We start from the raw sequence: 21128 nt of genomic DNA on the forward strand, positions 1-21128 counted from the left end.
AGTGAACCAAAGCCAGACTGAGTGTCCTAATTCAGGCACATAAACTGGATACTCAGACCTCAGTGCTGTGCTGTGACTTGTTCTTTGTCACCAGGACCTTTGTATTAAACTCTTACCTCTGAATTCTTTCAGCAAATACCAGACACTCCCAATTTGAGGACTAGGCCTGCATATGTGTATGGTGTTCAGGCTCATCAGTCACATGAGATGGCATCTTCCTCATGAGGTGGTGATGATACCTGGAAAAGTCCTGTCTTTGCAGAGGAATAGAAAGGAGTTCTTACTTTTTCTACTTTCAGAAGAAAGTAGGTTTTATTTTACGGAATTTAAGATGACAGCATTCTTACCCCACACCTGTTCCACTGGCTGTTCAACTGCATTCCCCTGTCACATAAAGAAGCTTTTAAAATTTTTCAGTTGCTCTGATAGCTGGTTGGACAGATGTTTAGCGCAAATGTAGTATATGAGTCTCATTTATGAATATCCAGAAACTTCAGCTAATGGATATATCACTTCTGATTTAGTGACACTTCTTACATGGAGCACATTTCATTTCTGCTTGCTACTCTGCTTTGAAGTACCATTTCATAGGAACCTTTTCTATATATACTTCTGATTCTGACAGCGTCTTTTTCTGTACTTACAAAATAAATATGAGTTCTCCCATTGATTACAAACCTCTGACAGTTCACTAGTACAGTCCTGATGGTAATCTGAGTGACAATAATTGCAAGATTTAGATAGTGAGATTATAGGCAAGATTCCCGGGAATGTCTAACTGGATTTTGACTGCTGCGTTCTGTAAAAGCCCCATACATTTCCTTTAGGGGAGAATTCGCGTTACGTTCAGTTCATAGTCTTCTGCTTTGGAAGCCAGAAGATGAGTTTTCCTATTGCATATAGGAGCAATTATTTCAGAATTTATTTATTTATTTATTTTTAAATTTCTTTTTACTGTTAGGCTTGCATGCGTACTGTAGGCATTCTACTCTCCTTTACATTTGTGGGATATTTTAGATCAAGTAGTAGGTAACATGTTTAAATTTCCAAGTCATTCTTATTGTTAGAAGAAGTAACAATCTGACAGTAAAAGATACTACATTTACCTCCACATCTTTCCTCATATTGCTCCAGTTTTCTATCACGTGTGTATACTGTGAGTAACCTGGCTCTTGCAGATGGTTAATGAAATGCAACAATGTAAGATGCTATTCATAGTTTATTCCAATAGCATTTACAGGGGTCAGTATTTTTGCAATTTTTAGTGAAATTGTTTAGCCTCTGCAATGTACAGCATAAGAAAATTTGGCCCCAGTAAAAGTAATTGTGAATGATGTAACTTTCTTAAATGCAGAAAGGTCTAGCAATCTCGGAAGTGGTTGCTAATAAAAGTGAAGAAAGACTAAGATAAAATAAGGACAGGGCATATTTATATAGTAAAATACTTAAACTTCTAAATTCTCCAAGTATCTCTTTCACTAGTGTTTTTTGTTTGTTTGTTTGTTTGTTTTTTCCCTAGCTAAAGACATAGTATGCTTTTCCCTCAGCCTGGAAATTACTACAGTTTGCATACACATCACTGACATTTCACTTAACTTACTGTTTCTGTGGTGTTCAAAGTTGGCCTTTAAGCTGAACCCATTTCAGTCTTGGTGAGAAATTTGTATATTTTACACAAATATCTTGCAGAGAAACTGAATGATATATATTTTTCAGCAAGACTTACACTATGAAAATGCATGATAAAATGACTGCTAAGGACCTGTTGTGCAAGGTTATGTATGGGTGGTGCCTCTGACCTTCTACATTAAACCCAAGCTGAGTGTTTAATGAACAACTATTTTTGGAGTATCTTACCAAAATCAGATAAATGACCCATTTAGTTCCCCACAGTCCAATGACAGCTAACCGTATCTTTCATGGTGTCACATACTAGATCCCTACAGTGAGCATCTGTATACTGAATCTGCTTGATGAAAAGTAAGAATCCCCTTTCAGCTGGTCAAAACATACTTTTCGTATACTCATTGCCAAGGAAGGGAACATAGTTTACATGCCATGTACATGCACACAGTATGAATACACACCCATGACAGCTAAGCCTATTTAGAACAGTGGTTAGAGTATTTGGTCAGATACTCTCAAAGACTGGAAAGTCAGTTCCTCTCTCACCAAGACTGAGAATGTAGTAATGGGTAAGAGCGAGTTTCTTGGTTACCAAACGAGTAAACAAACAACCTTAATAAATTGCTATAAAAGAAAAAAAATGCTTTAACAGCTTTGTAAATGCTAACCTTGATTAATTAACTCATTGCCTGTTAAGCTAATGTCCAATAAAGGCAAGAACAAAGGGACAACAGCCACTTTTAATGGTATGAGATTAAGTTGCTGTATTTTCACATTAGCCAAGATTCTTTTCTTTCAAGTGTTACCCTCAGTTTCTACCAGCTGAAGAAACAAAAAGATAAGCCTGAAGTGTGCTAGATGGCACAGCAGCTGAAAACCAAAGGAACAGGATCACTCTGCTATCTTCAGTGCATTATGCTTCTCTAGTGATAGAAAGGGAACATATGGATCTGTTCTTTGTCAGTTAGCTTCAGGTTTGTAGTTGCTTTATTTCCAGAGTGCAAAGAATTTAGACAAAACTGATGAATCCGTCAACAGATCTGTAAACATTTGCATACTCCCATATGACAGATGGATACCATAATGATATTATTGTGGGAAGAAGAAAAGATCTGCATGGGAATTGCGGGACATAGTCAATGTCTTTTTATGACATGCAAGCAGCAATGCTGTTTATGTACTACTTTGTTGTAGACTCTTGATCTACTCAGTGGTTGTCCCCACTTCCTCCCTGAATACTCTCCAGGGCCCTCGGTCTTCCTCAACTATCTATTTCTTCTTCTCTGATGAACTGTCATTCCTGTTTCTCTTCCGTGATTGTATCTTTAGTCTCCAAAGAAAACTCCGGAGACTGGTTTCCACAGTGATTTTAACCTGGCTGAAAGCTGGTGTAGATTTTTAACTCTCCCCATCATAGCAAATGTTCTTAGAAGATTTTGCTATAGACTTCCCTTAAAAATAAGTGGACAGCCCCACCCCAATAAAAACCTTAGCATGAGAGTACATCACAAAACAAAAGAAACAAACAGAAAACAAAACAAAACAAAAAACACAAACAGCAAAAAACATTTTCAAGCCAAAAGTACCAATAAGGAACACAAACTTTCTAAATGACTGTGTAGCATCTAGACTGTAATAATGCCTTGTATTGCAGGAGCGTAGGTGACACGGGCCAGAAGCTGATGATCATAGTGGCCAGTTGAGATAAATTTGCACTAGTGTATTAAAATGCATATCACAGAAGAAAGTACAATAACCTCCTTATTTCTTAAATATTTCTTAAATGTCAGAAATGTCAATTTAACCTCCTTATTTCTTAAATGTCAGAAATGTCAATTTAAACAGAAGAGGCTAGAAAGATAAACCCACATGTAAAATCAACTACCTCTGATACCTTATTTATTATACAAATGTATAGTAATGTAGGTGTGTATTAAACATAAATGAACAAGGGCTGAAGTCAAGCACAGTAAACATCCTGCAGGCTGCTGCTTAGCAGGCCAGAACAGAATCAATAGCAAAGCTACAGAAAGCCCAGTGACTTATTTTCAAACAGTGACCTAACCAATTGCAACCTAGAAGAGGAAGAATTGGTTTAGAGAAACTGGAAATTGGTTTATCTCAGCTGATAATCTGTTTCCAATGTCTTGGAAGAAATTAGACTTCACCACTTCATGTGTATCTGTGTGAAACTTTTTTTCTTCACAACAGGTGAAAGAAGTAGTGTCTTAATCCAAGGGTTTCCTGAGACACTATGATTTTTAACTTACCTACTGTGATTACAGATTCTCAGGTGGCCTGTTGACTTTTTATTTGGTCCAATACTGCAAATTAAGTGCAGCACTGTGGGATTCCAGACACTGTATTTCTAACCAGTGTAGCTGCTGGCTGATAAGGACCCTCCTTTCCAAGAATCAAGGTGATCTGGATGACCCCGTTACCTGTCAGTCCTTGTCTGTTGGTATAACACACAGGACAGAGGCATCTCTAAAAGTGAAAAAGATTTGATTGGTGAATTTGATTGGATGAACTTCTGAAATATTTTCCAATTTTATATTTCCTATGATTATGTGACTTTATGTTATCAGATAGTATGTCCAAACGGTCTATGGCATGATGCGACGGAAAAAAAACAGTAGTGAGATAATTCTGAAGACTATGGCTAGACCTCTGACATTATGGTTGCCACTGTGTTGGAAAAATAAACTTGTCTCCAAATAAACAGAAAAAGATGAATCCATGTGCGCAAAATTGACAAGATATTGGCATCTTCCTGATTGTATTGTTACTACTGAAACTTAATTTTAGCACAGGCCTACTTGATGCTTTGCTGTTCTGCAGACCTCCAAATGTGAAAATATCTCAGTGCAACCTGGCAATTTTCTTGTATCTTTCCACTGATTTCCACTGGTTTGAATTTCATTGGCCTCTCTTGAAATCGATAAAAGAAAACCTTTATAATTAGTGACTTGTATTATACATCCCAGATGTTTTGCTATTTGCAACTTTGTTGGTCAAAAAAACCCTACCCCAGTTATGATTTCTTTGTTTAAGACCAGCTAACATAATCACCATTCCAAGTCTGAACTAAGGCAAGACATCTGTCACTTCCACATACTTTCTTTATATCAATCAAGTGTTCAAGAGCAGGCAAATGTATCTGTATTATTCTTCTAGTTCAATCTCAGAAAAGTAACTTAATTCTCTATCCCTAAGCCTGCTTCTATTCAGATACACCTGAAACTTCATCTGTGTCACTGCAAATTCTTATTCACTGATGAATTCATCACCTTGGTGGCAATACTAGCTCTTCTCCAGCTATCCTTGAGTAGCCCTTTGTGACCATGATGATTAAGTCTCTTCGATAGATGCTAAGAGATTTTTAGCACAGATACTGTAATACATATTTTAATGATGGATATGTCCAAAGCCAGATGCACAGTAATGATATGTTTTGAAGCCCTATTTTGAGATCATTATCCTTCTGATCTTTGAAGGTCTGATTATAAAGAACTCTTATTTCCATGATAAATAGGTGCTAAATTATTCCCAGCTTCCCAAAGACTCATGGCATCCACTCCATGTAATTCAGGATGAATGAACAAGAGACTTAATAGTTATTACAGATGTTTTGCTCATAGAATTGCAAGCAAGTAGCAGAAAAGTGGGGATAATTTTCCAGAGAGAAGAGCACCAGATAACAAAGATTAAGTAAGAGAACGGAGGTGCTTTCTTTTGGGGGATTTGAGGCTGGAAGGTTTAGAGATATGCTTGAGATGGAGGTAGAACTGTTGACATATGATGTGCTGTGTCTTAGAGCAATCAGTGTTGGAACATGTAAATTCTGGCTAATGTAGGGGCTGAATTTATCTATGCTTAACCTGGCCTTTCTCAGGTTATGCTGGATGGAGTTCAACACCTTGCATACAGGGTGATGGATGGTGCACACTTAGCAAAAAAGAAAAATATATTAGTTTTGGAATAAAAATGTTGTGTATTGCTGCAATACATTAGGGAAATTAATGTATCTCCAACAAAATAAAGACCCTTCACTTCAGAATATCAAATAAATAAATCACATGATGTGGCACCACAAATTTCCATTGCTTATATACACAGAGAAGATCTCCAAGACATATGAATCTCTCCAAAACAACATGCTCATTGGCTTTCTTCGTTATGATTTATTTATTTGATAGCCTACAGGTGATCACAGAATCATAGAATCATTTAGGCTAGAAAAGACCTCTAAGATCATCAAGTCCAATTGTTAACCTAGCACTGCTAAATCTACCACTAAACAGTGTTCCAAAGCACTGCATCTATACATCTTTTAAATACCTCTAGGGATGGAGACTCAACTACTTTCCTGGGCAACTTGTTCCAATGCTTCACTACACTTTTAGAAGCATTTTTATTGTCTTTTACTGCACAAGCCAAATTGAGTTCTAGTTGGGTTTTAGACCTTCTAATTTTCTCCCTGCATAGCCTCATGACATCTTTGTAGTCCTCCTGAGTGGCTTGCTCCTTCTTCCAAAGTTCATAAACTCTTTTATTTTCCTGAGTTCCAACCAAAGATCTCTGTTCAGCCAGGATGGTTTTATTTGGTTTTGGCTCATCTTTCAGCACACGGGGGTGGCCTTCTCCCCCACCTTTAAGATTTCCTTCTTGAAGAGCATTCAGACTTCCTAGACTCCTTCGCCCTGTCAACCAGCATCCTGAAAAGGCCAAAGTCTACCCTCCGGAAATCCAAAGTTGCAGTTCTGCTAACGCCATTCCTTACTTTTCCAAGAATCAAACCCTACTATTTTGTGATTGCTATGCTCAAGACAGTCTCCAGCCTTCACTTGTACTTTGTGGGTACAAATCCTTCTCTGTTTGCAAGCAAAAGGTCCATAGGGGTGCGTTCCCTTGTTGTGTTTCCTCACCACCTGTGTCACCTTCCACACACTCCAGGAACCTCTTAGACTGTTTCCTCTCTGCTGTATTGTATCGAGCAGATATCTGGTGAGGTGAAGTCCTCGATGAGAACAAGGGCTAGTGATTGTGAGACCCCTCCCAGCTGTTTATAGAGTATTTAATATGCCTCCTCATCCTGGTTGGGCAGTCTATAACAAAATCCCACCATGACATCTGCCCTGTTGGCTTTCCCCCTAATTCTTACCCATATACTCTCAACCCTATCTTCGCCATCATTAAGCTCAAGACAATCAACATACAAGGCTACCCCACCACCTTTCCTTCCTATACTATCCCTTCTGAAGAGTTTATAGCCATCTATTGCAGCAGTCCAATTATATTGATATTCGTAAATATATATGTATTCTGTATTAGGTTACTTGGATTTTTTTCACAGCAGGGGACAACATTGAGGTTGCCTCCAATCAAATTGTTGATATGCTTAAGCTTTCCTAAAACAGGGGTGGTATATTTGCTTCCCCTTTCATGCTATTGTAACTGCTTACACAGTATGTGAATTGACAGTTCATTGTCATTTTAAAAAAAATTTCTGCCTTGTATTAAGTATATATGCCAGAAATGTATTTTGCTTTTCATCAAACACTCACAAAGCTTCCTTAATAGCTTTATGTATTAGCTAAATGTGTTAGACTTTATCAAAAGGCTTTAACAGAAGCTTCTTCAATTAGTTGATGTTAATGGAGCACTTTGAAGATAAAAAAAAAGACAGAATAAGTGTCCTGTAGTGTAGTTTTATTAAAAAGTTCTTTTAGTAACCATTTTGAAAATGGTTTCATTTAAAATATTTATTTTATTAATATCTTTAGAAAAATATTGTTTACATTCGGAATATTCAGGATTATATCCTGACCTAATGGTTAAATCAAATTAAGAAACCAATATTTAAAAATGTAACAAGAAAGATTTTAAAAGCTGAAATTTCTTCATTCTTTTACTCCATGAATTCCTTTATGTACTTGATATTCTTCTTTCCTGTCTCAAATTCTTGGCCCTTTGCTTGGCTGAACAATAGCTCTTTGCTGTCAACCAAGCTAATAGCTTCCTTCTGTGTTTATGTGTATATACATACTAACTAAACAAGACTGGCTATTTTTACTTCATGCTTAAAATAGTACCTAATTGTTAATCTTCTATTCAAACTTATTCTCTTCCTAATATCTTGTTTTCTGATTTAAAGGAAGTAGTACAACATAACTTCTTTAGATGCTTTTATCTGGGGATTTCTTTGCTTGGAGAAGAGATATTATCATTTTATTTCTGATCTAAAAGTGTTTGGGCTTGCTGCCAAAATGTCGTCCTCTTAATTATCCTGAATCTTTGATGAGATAATGGATAGAGTATTGCATGTATACACGGAAATGTATATTGAGCCTTACAATCTACTACAATTGTACTAACTATATAGTTTAGCATGGCTTGGTGCTACATTTTTGGTCTTTCTTAAATGACTCCTTAGTTTATCATGCAGATGAGTTAAGGACATAATTTTAGAAATATTTAATAGTTTTCAATGCTGTAACAACCAGAAATATCTGTGTTTGCATAATCACCTTGTGACATTTCTATACATTAGATTATTCCAATTGTTGTCTCTCAAAACTAATCTCTATTAATTTGTGGGTGTGTCACAGGTCATTTATCTCAGCTAAGCAAAATGAAATTTCAGATAAATGAAATCAAAAGGCTTACTGGACTTACCACTCAGTAAATAAGATTAAATGGGCATCTCAGGCTGAGCAACCTCATCCTTAGACCTACAGAGAGAAAGAGGGACAAAGTGTCATCACCTTTTGTCTTCCTCTGCTACCCTGATATCTGAGAAGTTGTACATCTCCAGAGCCAAAGGCTACTGCCTCCTTTGGCTTCCCAGTTCAGGTGCTTGTGGTCCATATAAACCAGATTAGCATGGATATATTATTTAATTTTTTTAAGCAATCCTGCTTTGTTGTGACTAAAAAGGCCTCCGACATGTCAGGTCAGAGACATAACAGTTGCCTCTGGGGCTGGAGCCAGTAATTTTTCAGCCAGTGTAACTGCAGCCGAGAGAAGATTGTGTCTATGTTAATGATATGACTGTAAAGACTTAGCTCTAGGTTACCTTAATGCATAAATGGATTCATGTGTACAGATTAGAGTCCTTGTTAAATCTGTACATTGTTAGGCCTTAGGCTGTGACTAGGACTTGCAGTGTCAACATTTTACAGTGGAACATCCTAATTGAAACTGCAGTGGTCATAGGGAATTAATTTGATACAAGTCTTCTCACAGATTCTTTTTTGCTAATGTCTCAACTTTTTTGAGCACGGATTTACTAGGGAAGGATGGGGGGAACATAAAGCTATGAAGAGGAAGCACCCTCTAATACCTCTGCTGCACTGCGTCCTCCTGTGTTATGTGATGTGGCTGCAGCCATGTGGCTCAGCCCTTCTCATTCAAAGGAGGCATTATTTGCTTTAATTTGTTGTGACAATGGTAGCTTATAGAAGTTGCATTATTTAAAATGTGTTGGTTTTCTGCATAAATACAGATATTATTGCCCATTTAGTGGGCAAAATGGTTTCTTCATCACCTTATCACTGTGTTTGTATGTTGTATGTTTGAATGTTTTGTCATTAATTTACTCTTTAGAAAACCATAACGTTCTCTGTTATGTTGTAAAGGAGAGATGTAAAAGAATTAAATGTTCTGAAGTGATAACACCCACCAAGGTAAAACTGTAATTCTGAAAAATCTCACTTAGCTACTGTATAAAGACAGCCCATCCTTTAGGAATGTCTTTATTGTATCTGTGTTGTGAATCTCCCAAATTGTCCCAGTTTCACGTAGGTTGGTTGCTGCCCCTGACAAGGTCCAGTCAGGATGTTGAATTTCAGTATTTCAGTTCAGTCTCCTCAGAAACCTCAGGAGAGAGTATTCTCAGACAAACTGATGGACAGTATACGGACAGTATTCTGAGACAAGCTGACAGAACTAAATTTTAAGGCAGTGGAGCTCCAGTGGAATTAGAGTTGCTTCTTTCCGTAAAAGCACGGAGAGAAGAGGAGGCTGTGGTTGTATTTTCTAAAATATTTTGTGACAGAACACTTTCAAAGGAAGATAGGAGGCCCAAGTTTGGACATCCTTTTCTTCCGGAGTAGATTCAAACTCACTTCTCCAATGAATGTAGTCTAATTAGCAGGTTTTTGAGTAGAGAAGGCATGAAAAGGAAACCAGAAAGCCTAAACGACAGATTCAGCAGTGGGAAGCAGGGGTTGCTGTGCCGAGCAACACAAAACCACAATCTGATCATCTCTTTTTCTTTCGTGGTAAAAAGGACTTGAGCACCTGTCCTGTGAGAACAGGCTGAGAGAATTGGGCCAGTTTAGCCTGGAAAAGAGAGGGGAGACCTCAGTAATGTATATAAATATCTGAGGAGAGGGTGTCGAGAGGATGGAGCTGGTCTCTCTTCAGTTGTGCCCTGCGACAAGATGAGAGACAATGGGCACAAAGTGAAGAACATGAAGTTCCGGATGAATATGAGGGGGCACTTCTTTACTGTGAAGGTGAGAGAGCACTGGAATAGGTTGCCCAGAGAGGCTGTGGAGTCTCCTTCTCTGGAGATATTCAAACCCTGCCTGTATGCCATCCTTCACAATGTGCTCTAGGTGATCCTGCTCTGCAGGGGGGTTCGACTAGATGATCTTCAGAGGTCCTTTCCAACCCTGCCCATTCTCTGATTCTGTGATCATTCTAACAAAGAGAGAACAAATAAGATCCAGTGGCTATAAAAGAAAGTTAGCTCATTCAGAAAAGAAATGAAATGCAAGGCATGGTGAGAAGAATAACCTCTGGAAAAAATTGTATTTAAGGACACACCATGAGGTCTGTAAATCAAAATCTATGTGTCTCCAAAAGAGAAACAGTTGTCTATGAAAAAGTTAGAAGGTTAGAAAAAAGTTAGAGCCTTAGAAAAACTAAGCAAAACAAAACAAAACCTAATACTGCATGCAGTATGTTATGTGGGATTTTGGAAAATGGTTTTCATAGATGTGAGCACATGAAAAACCAAACTTTCTTTAAAACCTCAAAAGAGCCCAGCCCTGAGTACAGACGGCAGAAGTGAGGACTTAAATACTTAAGAAGCTGATCCAAAATCCTGGTCTATTTTGTGCTATTATGTGCTATTTTTCATCTCTCCTTTTATAGTTCCAAAGCACAACTTCTTAAGAGAGATCAGTATTTTCAATTGTTTTCTTTCTAATGGGCAAATTTTTTATTCATATATTCAATTTCGCACAAGAGTTGATGTTGATCAGGACAGTGCCCAGGAGAATGCACTATACTTTCTGTAAGACAAATCTGGACTGTTTTGCTAGGATGGGTCAGCTCTTCATGGATTCCTGAAAATATGTTGCTTCAGGTGCCTTTCTTGAGCTCTGTTTTCTAGCTTTCTTGAGCACAATAGTAAGTACTAATTAGGTAACTCTCCTGCCTTCAAAGTGGAAGCGTTAATTTACATGACATGATCCAGAGCCATGTCCTTGTTATAGAATTTAATTATCATGATAAAAGTGTAGCTTACCCATATTTTGATTAGTTGACTTGGACTTAGTTACAGCTTTAATTATATATTTGACAAGAAAAATCTGAGTTTTGCTTATGGACTCACATAGGTTACTGTGCCCTCATTTTACAGAATGTATATATAGACTGCTTGCTATCATCCCAATTCTGCAGGCATCATGAAGAATTGAATTTTTGCCATCAAAGCCTCAGCAGTGGTAGATTGGATCCCATATTGTATTTACTTGAGTGGTATCGATCTTTCACTTTCTATTTCATTAGATAGAACTCATTATTCACAGAGGCTCTCAATGTAATGATAAGCCTAATATAGTACTCACCGGCTTGTTATTATTTTGTGAGTGAGAATCTTTATTTTTAAAATACCCCAAAGCAAGCAAGAGAGGGAGAAAAAAAATAACAATCACAATAGCAGATCTTGGTAACATAAAGGCAGAGTTTTTCACTACATAATCATCCATTTGTCATCTGCATTGCCACTGGAGATTCATGTTAATTATGCTCATTCATCTGAACCAGCCAGAGGGGAAGTTTTCTAAACAGCTTAAGGCAGTCTGACTGCAGAAGACACTCCCTGTATTCCTATCTGCACATTGTGTTGCTCACTTAACTTGCTGCTACTTGAGCAGTCAAAAGACTAGCACCTGCAAAATCAAATGGTAAACTAAATATGGTAACAAGACATGTATGCATTAAAAATGTCAAAATCTAGAGGACCTTTAAATGTGCAAGGTCTAAGATAAAAAATAATCTGTAATTTTAATTAAATGCTTGTATAGGAGCAAACATTAAAAGAATCTTAATGTTGTGCTGTCAAATGCCCAAAACGTAGGAAATGTCACATTCCTAAGATATGATCTTCAGTTACATCGTCATGTTATGTTTTCTTTCAAAAAACCTTAATTCAGTTCTTAGTATAAACAATATTTTTATATGGTCAAAACAACAATGCCTTCATTCTAGTTGAAATAGATGAACTGTTTTTCATGAAATTTCATTTATAACCCCCAACACAATGATACGGAAAATGTCACCCTCACACCTAGTAAAGCTGTAACCAAGTGGATGCAAGATCTTGTGAAAAAAAGCACTGGGCAACCTTTAGAATTAGATAAAGGTTAGGCAGCCTTTTGAATACTTAGAAATTTGTGGCAAAAATGAACTTAACTTATGCAACCTTCAGTTATTCTTTTCTTTGTATGTGCTTGTGCTGCATATCTTAGGGAGCAAGAGCTACATAAATTGTAAGGGTTAACATCTGAATTAACAGTAATCATCTTACTGCGACAAACAGAACTTTCTTCCTGCAAGCAGGGGTAAAATCCACATTTTTCTTCGTATAAAATACAATATTCAAAGGAACTGCATCAGGTAAGACAAAGTAATTCAAATAAATTCACTTGAGAATATCCAGCAGAGTAGACAGTAACTTACAACCCCAAAGACAAAATAAATAAATTAAAGTTTAACTATTTTTGGCTTATTGTCCTGGAAAATGTTAACACAGTATTGATTGTAGTTAAAAAAGTAGTAAAAAATATATATTTTCTAAAGATAAATATGTCTTAAGCTATTTTTTTCACACGCCTGACAGGTTGTCTTTGATCTTACTGATAAAACTGTCTTCACATTAGAGCTGATATCTTGTACATCAAGGACATCAACCACAAAAAAGTGCTTTTTTGGGCTCATCAAAGACAGTTTAAAAAAAGAAATGCTGTGGAAATGTTACTAAATCAGACAGCACTCTAGAGGAGGAGCCCCAACTCTGTCTATATGAGACAACAGGCAAACTGGTGTCCTGGAGACAGGGCAGACACCTGCCTACTTTGCCACAGCCTTACAGATGTCTGACTGTCCCAGCTTCACACCCTAGGGCTGGCCTGACCACTCTGCTCTGTCTTTTCAATGCACTGTCTGCATGAGGGCCTCAGACTGCTGACTCCCGTGCCACTAAAATCAGAAGACATCCTCAGGAGCCACAGTCTTAGAGCCAAGCCAATGGGAAAATGTATTAAGTTCACGGATGGTGAACTGTCTAGCAAATGGTGAACCTGGGTAAGGCAGAGAGTGTGCTCTGGGCAAAGGCAAATGTATTTTCAGATATTATAGCTTCTCTGTAGATATTTTGACTGAAAGAGAACATTTCTGCTTTTCAGTTTAGTCCATAATTTTGGAAGTTCTGCATAATTTTTCACTACATAGTGTTTTCTGTCATCTTAGGCCACCTGGCAGAATATATACAGCTTTGTATAGCTCTGTACATTTATGCAGATGGGGAAAGAAGCTAGTCCTGTTATTAGTTTTTCATAACAGCTCTATGAGGTGCCATAGGTACATGGCAAATGATGCCTTGGATGTGAACAATATTCAAAATAATTTAGGATTCTGTAGCTCCTCTTTTCATTAACACAGTGAGTGCTTTGTAACTTTAGATGCCACATCCAAAATATCTAAAATATTTCTGAGAGCTTTTTTAATGACGACCATGGAAGGTAATTTTGCTCTGTGGGTATAATGGTGCAATATAATACAGTATAATGCAACAACTATAAAGATAATCGTTGATGGGGTTGAATTTTCCTGATGGCACGATCAAAGTCTGTGAAATCTGGCCGTGTAAATCATACGCATTTCAACCTTCAATTAAAAATATGTTTAAACTTGATTTTTCTTTAATACAAACCACAGGCAAATGTGTTCTTACTGACCTATTTCTTCAACATAATTGTCCTTGAGAAGCAAGCAACAAGCTATTCGGACGGAATAAGCTCCACAGCACTTCTTCCATTTTGCAGAATATGGAAGTGAATTGGGCGCAGGTGCCCAAGATGCTGGCAGGGGGTAACAGGGGTCCTCTGTGGGGAGAAGCCAGGGCTGCCCCATGCCAGATAGAGCTGGTTCCAGCTGGCTCCAGCAGCCCCACCACAGGGCATGGCTGGGCCCAGCGTATACAGTGGTGGTACCTCAGAAAACCAGCTTGAGGAAGAATCACAGAATCACAGAATGTCCTGAGCTGGAAGGGACCCACAGGGATCATCATATCCAACTCCTGGCTCCACACAGGACCACCTAAAAATCAATTTCTGTGTCTCTGAGCATTGTCCAAATGCTTCTTGAACTCCACCAGGCTCAGTACTGTGACCACTTCAGAAGAGGAGGAGAAGGAGGAAAAGCTCCATGGCAAAACAGATATTCCCTGCAGCCCATGGAGGACCAGTGCTGGAGCAGAGGAAGTAAGGAAGGAACACAGAGAGGAACCACTGAGAGCTGAGCACAAGCCCTGCACTGCCTGTGGCCTCTCTGAATGGACTGAGTGTAACCTGCAGTGATAACAAGATGGAAAAGGGGAGTCTGGAGTGAAGTCAAGTCTATGGGAAGGGGAGAAAAGGTGTATTCGATGCATGTGTAAATGTTTCTTCTTCTTTTTTGTTTGTTTCCTAACACCCGATTCAGTAATTATATTAAATGGCAATGAATTAAGTTTATTTTTCCCATTTCCAGTCTTGTTTTGCCCACGATGGTAATTGGTAAGCAATCTACCTGTCTCTGTCTCAACCCATGAGCTTCCTCATTCCTTTTCTTCCTATATTGTCCCCTGTCCTGGTGAGGCAGAAGGTGGAACAAGTGACAGGGTAGAAGTTTTGCTGCCACCCTGTACCACCAACCCACCAGAAAAAGTCAACATAGACTTGTTATCTGTAGGTTTCTGCCTGGTGTGCTTCACAAGTAAGTGCAGAGAGTTGGAATCAGCATGAAGATCTTTTAATTAAATCATTCTATAATTCTGCAGAATCAGGTGCTTGGTGATCTTTTGCAAAGCAAGCACACCTCTGACTTGAATCACCATTATTTATATATGGCTAACTTGTGAAACTCTTTCTCTGGCTACTTTTGATTGGTTGTTTTAGCTCGCCTAACTTATCTTTATAGAGCCTGCGCATTACAGAGTACCAGTGGAGGGGGAACACCAAATCCCACATTTGAATATATTAACATATTAAAAAACACACCCGTCAGACTCATGGAGAAAAATGTTGAAGTAGTGTGCAGAAAAAAAAGTGTTAGCAAAATACAGATATTGCTGTGAAGAATGTGGGTGAATAAACTCCAAAATATCCTTGTGTGTTGGAAAACACAGAATCAAATACCTGTGTGCCAGATGTTTGTGTAGCTGTGGACTCCATCGGTAGCACACACTTTCACGCCATATGCTACTTTATATCAAATGGTGGTATGATTACACAATAAATTTATGGAAAGACAGGTGTGTTGCCATCTTTCACTGCTCTTCTTTATTCTCTCATCTCTTTGTCATTACTGAAAAATAAATTCTATGGACAACTATCTTTCCACAAACTGTATTTCCCATCTCCCCCCAGTGAGAGGGCCACTAAACAGTTGGGCTCTAAGAAGTTAATGTCCAGTTATTAACCACTAATTATTCTAATAATTCTACCAATCGCTGTTCTACATCTGCATGGTGTTTCATTTTAGGGGACTAGCATTAGTGTTATAACTATACTTTCACGCGTTTTAATTCTGCAGTTTAGAACAAAACTACATTTAACTTTATAATATGTTACATGTAAACAGAAGTTTTGATCTCATATTTGCTTTAAAGAGACAAAGTAGTGACAAAAATTCAGCAGTAGTAAGTGTGCTCTTTTTTTTTTTTTTTAATTTATTTATTTACAAGACAGTGGAAACAATGATATTGCAAAATTTCATCATTTGTGTTAGTTGAATTGCATACCTGTTTTCTTATGACAGTCCTCACAGCCTGGCCATCTTTTCATTACAGAGACAAACTAGTTTAACTAGACAAGCTAGTTAAAAAATAATTAAAAAAAAAAGTTGACAAATTATACAAATTTTGCAGTTATTTTGAGTGCAGACTGTGGTTTCTCTCATTGTCAGGTTTCACTCGTCATTATACCTTCTTTGTGATCTCTTAGTTCTGACTGGAATTGTTTGGATCAAATATAACTGAGAACACCAGGATTTCGCTAATGTCATCAGTGTTTTGGGATTGTCCCTATATACAATTTTGACACATCTGAGATCTCAAAATCACCATTTAGACCTGAAATTTAGCTCTCCTTCCTCCCATATGGTCCTGGAGCGTCCTCATATTCATGGCTGAGGTGAGCATACATTGACTTTCATTCCTGAGGTCCCCTTGTCCTCATTTGGTGTCTTACTGTTCTGTAGCAATGGCAATGTTGAGTCAAAGTGGTTTACTTTGTGCAAAGCAGAAGCTGGCATTTAATACAATTCTTTGTCTTTCATAAAGCCTCCTAATATTCCTGGAATATTGATTTGATTCTTGTTCTTTTACTTCATAAACTGGATAACCTCATTTAAGTCAGTTTACGTATAGTGCAATAAAAACAGTGTAAGTGAGAAAAGAACACAGCTGCTGGGTTATTATTTCAGCTATCCTTTCAAAGAAGGCCAAGGGATAAAGTCTATATACCTTTTAATTTAAGTCTAGTTCACATCACTCTTCAGAACTTTCTTTGGCTAAGAATTGCAGAACACAGGAGCAACATATTCTATCAAATTGCATGTCAGTCACATTTCTTTGTGAAAAAAGGAATTATTATTCTTTATTTATTATTCTTTTTAAAAAGATATTATGTATACCTGGTCTCTTGAGAGTCTTACAGAAACCTGAACACAGTCCAGACCATGAACAAGGGTGACTGGAAAGGTTTAGGACCGTACCGAATAAAATAAGGATGAAATTAGCCACAGGCACAATTCAGGTTTTTATTGTGTTAAATTCAAGTATATTATTTTAGACATGAATAATATTCTGAGTGTGATGGGGAGGACTGCCTCCCTCCCCCTGAAAACCCTGATTACCTTCAATAGGCTTCTACATGCCTTTCCATCATTCTGCCTGTCAGCCTCCTCTAGCGTGTCTGGTTCCCTTCTTTTCCTTTGATTCTGCCCATTAAGAGATTGATTTTAAGGGAAAAAAATAAAAATAATAAAAAAAAAAAGTTCAACCTGTCATCTTAATATCTGTTGACTGATAAAAAGTGGAGACAATATTAGTCTCCCAATGGGAAAAAAAAAACCAACAACAACACAAACAACAACAAAAACAAACAACAACAACAGTGTCTGTAAACTAGTATTTAAATTTTTCTCTATTTTGTAGTGCAAGATCCTCCAGCACTTTATTTATGTCACTATATAGGGGTAAATGGATCCACATGCCAACAACACTCAGATGTCTGTATGTAGATGATACAATTCGAGACATTTCAGATTTTCTTTTCTGAATGTAGAAACAAGACAACAGATTCAATTATAGTGAGAATTACAGTGACCAAGAAAATACTATGAAAATACTCTCTCAATGTAAATGTTCTCAGAAAACAGATCTAAAAATAAAAAAAAAAAAAAAAGAATTGCAGCTTCTCATCTTCAAGTACCTTAAGTACCTTGCTTGTTCACTAAGACCCTCATCCAGTCATACCTCATTGTACCGTACCAGGTACTAGTTTACCATCCTTAGGCTTTTGGCAAATGTTTTAAGATATGCCTCTTGACTCTGTTGGGCAGTGTCTACGGTGTTAGGCTATGTACAGAAATGTTGCTGTTTCACAGAGCTTCTGTTTAGTTTAAATCAACTGCTGTTCTGTCCTTGTTTTGAAATGCCCAGCTTGAGTCTTGTCTCCCATATGGCTTCTGGAAACATTTTCCCAGAAACACAATAAACAGTCTGAGAAATCTGATGTAGAAACTGCTGTTATCTTTGATATGAGTAACTTTATGTCTTCAACACTCTGAATGGCACAAATTTAGATATAGCTTCAAAAAAAATTTTATATGCCTGTGTGGAATTTTAATTTCTTCAATATAGCTCTTAAAAGTCTTAGAAGAATCTTGTCTCCTTGGTTAATTCAACAGTACTTCTTTCCCATGTAACTATATCACTTTTAGTACAAATACTTGTGTGTGTATATTTCAATTTATATTGATGCAGGACTGGCAGCTGGAAGACTATCACTGACTTTAATGGGAATTGATTAGTTCCTGCTGGCACTTATGCAAGTGAAATTCAATTGCTTGAATGTGTGCAGAAAATGATTATAAACATGATGCAAGTGTAGCAGAAAGGCGTTCATTTTTTAATCTGAGTTGATGTTTGTGGAAATAAACATACCACACTCGCTGCATCCTGCAGAAGATATGGGAGGTAGAGGTTACTGTGTAAATCTGTATGGAGAAAATTTTAAAGATAGCCTTTGAGTTTACTAGGAGGAAGCATCACTTGAATATTTGTTCAAATTCATTATCATTTGGTATTGTCATTTGCTATGTATTATTGACTGTTTTGAAGGATAGTGCATTGTCCACTTTTTCCATTGAATCTCATTGTGCTTATTGGAACAGACTCAAAACTTACATCTACACTGGCATGGAATTGCATTGGAGATTGTTGCCTGGCCACAGGAGAGCTATAGCTTTTGGACAGCATGGATACTTTGAGCTCAATTATCTTAATTTGCTCTGCTGGCAAGGGAACTAATAAGAGCTGTTAATTCCTTATTTGATATATTCCATGTTACATTGTGTGCTTTTCTGATAAAGATTGCCCCTCTGCAGCAATTTGAGACACTTCTAGAATGAGTGAAAGAGAATTCAACTTGTCATATTTTTAACCAAATTATATGTTCTTTTCTGCAAGTTAGCACTTCAGTGTAAATAAGAGGATAGGATGGCATGACTCACTAGCCTCAGGATTCATTACTTAAATCCGTTTGTGTACTTTTATAATGTAATGTAATTTCTGAAATGCTTATAGCTTTTTTAGCTTTATGCTTAAAAAAGATGCTTATATAATTCAAATTAAAATGAGAGACCACATAAAAAGAAAGGTTAAAACAGCACTATCAAAAGACTGTATCTTGCAATCCTTCCCATACTCATCATGGTTGTTTTCTCTGAGTAAGATTTAAGAAAAAAGCTTCTTAACTTCCCTCTGAGCCATTACCACTATAAATAACTGAGCATAATCTCTTGGGTCTTGCATCTCTTTCTTTATTTTTCCCAAATATCTTGGCTTCATTTTCCCCAAATATCTTGGCACTATATTTTGTCCCCTATTATTTGTTTTTCATTGCAGAAAACACTGGTAGTCTAAAGCTATATTCTTTACACATACCAATATGCTTGGGGAAGTCTGTAAAGCAAGTGGAACATGTGAGGGATATATCACAGGACCTAACATTTATTCCTCTTTTACTGAGGTTATAGCCCTGACCACAGTCAAATAAAGGGAGCTTTGCTTCTGACTTCATTGAGGCCAAGACTTTCTTCTCCAGGGTGTCTCAAGAGTGCTATAGTAGTCACGAGATTGTGTTACCTTTGTTTGGCAGGTGTACTATCTTTAGATTAGAAAGAACATCTACATCGGCCAAGAATGGGAATTTTGCTATGTATTGCTGCAGTGGGGGATCACACTTGGTGTTCATTCCCATAGGCATTTTGTTTGTTCCTGCTGATATTTTTCTTATTTAAGAAGGTCCCATTTTGGGTGGTAAATACAAAATGAAATGAACACTAAAAAAATGGAAATATTACATGTTTTGGCTTAGTATGTATGGTATACCTTTGAGAGAAAGTGAGTGGTTCTCTATTACTAATCTAAGAAAAGTGGCATTGTGGGTGTGATGTTTTTAAGAATACATAAATTAATTTCTGTTGTGACCTGGTGAGTGGGTCATAGCTTGAACACACGAATTCCTGACTTCCGAATACAGCCAGCTCTACATACTTCTATTGCTGAAATTATTACACATGACAGTTTTGAACTAGATATATACTTTGCTACAAAGAATAACCTGGAGTCAGTTTGCATGCACATTTCTATTGAAGGCTAATGAAAAAGCTGTTAACTAATTTAGTCTAATTGTAGCTTTGTTGTGTTAAAACTAACGATTCAGCTTCTGCCCTGAGTCTTTTAAATTATAATTTCACCCCTACTGAGTAAGAGTATAATTAAAAGCTTTTAGTTTCTCATTGTGCATGCTGCTAAGTGATGTTGTTCAGTTTATCAGGACTCAGTTTTCACTTGATTTAAATAGAAAAAAGGGAAAACAGAACAACATATTTTCACTTGCTTTTTTATGCCACTTGTCTTGAAAATTATTCTGAGTATTAATTTGATTATAAATTAAACCCTATGAAAATCAGAAATACAGAAATATTTTCTTATAACTTTAATGGTGGTTTTTTATGTTTAAAAAAAGAGAAATGAAAATATAAACAATGCATTTTCAAACAACATGACTTGTAAAATTGTACATAGGGTCCTGCATCCCATACATATCCATTGTCTGAAGAGTTGAGAATAGGTCGATATCATTTTGGATTTTTGTTGTTGTTTTGCTTTGTTTTTCTGATTTTTTTTAGTAGTGCCATTTTTGTTGTTGCTTTATTGTGGTATTTATTTATTTATGTGTTTGTTATGGCTGACAGTGGATGAAAATTGGAACTTAATATAGAAGACTTCTTAAACAGCTTGTAAAAAGGAAAACCACATCTTCATATTTAGTACTGTCCAAAAGGCCTTGCAAAATGCTTCTGGTGTCCTTCCAGCCTTGCTCTGTTATCTCCAACTTCATTCTGTTAGGAATGCTAACAGACATCTCAGTAAGTTTAGAAAGTCTGTGAAGGGGAACTAGGAAACTTATTTGTGAGCCTTGCCAGTCAGAAAAGTGTTAATTTTTCCTGTCTTTTGCCTAGCTACAGGTAGGGATTATTTACTGCTAATTTTAAGCTGCTTGCTAACACTTAAATTAAAACTCTGCAGAGACTTTGTTTTTTTTGTGCTTGAATAGTCATTTGACAACTCATGAAGTGTCAGGTGAATACTGGCAATACTGAAGACTAGGTGTTGTCCAAGGGTGATTGCAATTGACAGGGAAATCAAGCAA

The 21128-nt window shown here is 37.1% G+C and overlaps 1 long non-coding RNA gene across 1 annotated transcript in view; it reads right to left on the bottom strand.

Moving 5' to 3' along the window:
- Positions 1–4014: 4014 nt before the first annotated feature.
- LOC121068440 overlaps positions 4015–21128 on the bottom strand; it is a 44261-nt gene continuing 27147 nt past the window's right edge. Inside the window, exons 2-3 of the long non-coding RNA XR_005818876.1 lie at positions 8305–8360; positions 4015–4113 (exon numbers count right to left, since the gene is read on the bottom strand). This is a non-coding gene — a long non-coding RNA (uncharacterized LOC121068440). The remainder of the gene's footprint in view (positions 4114–8304; positions 8361–21128) is intronic.

This window comes from Cygnus olor, chromosome 3 (genome assembly GCF_009769625.2).
Source record: "Cygnus olor isolate bCygOlo1 chromosome 3, bCygOlo1.pri.v2, whole genome shotgun sequence".
Taxonomy (NCBI): domain Eukaryota; kingdom Metazoa; phylum Chordata; class Aves; order Anseriformes; family Anatidae; genus Cygnus; species Cygnus olor.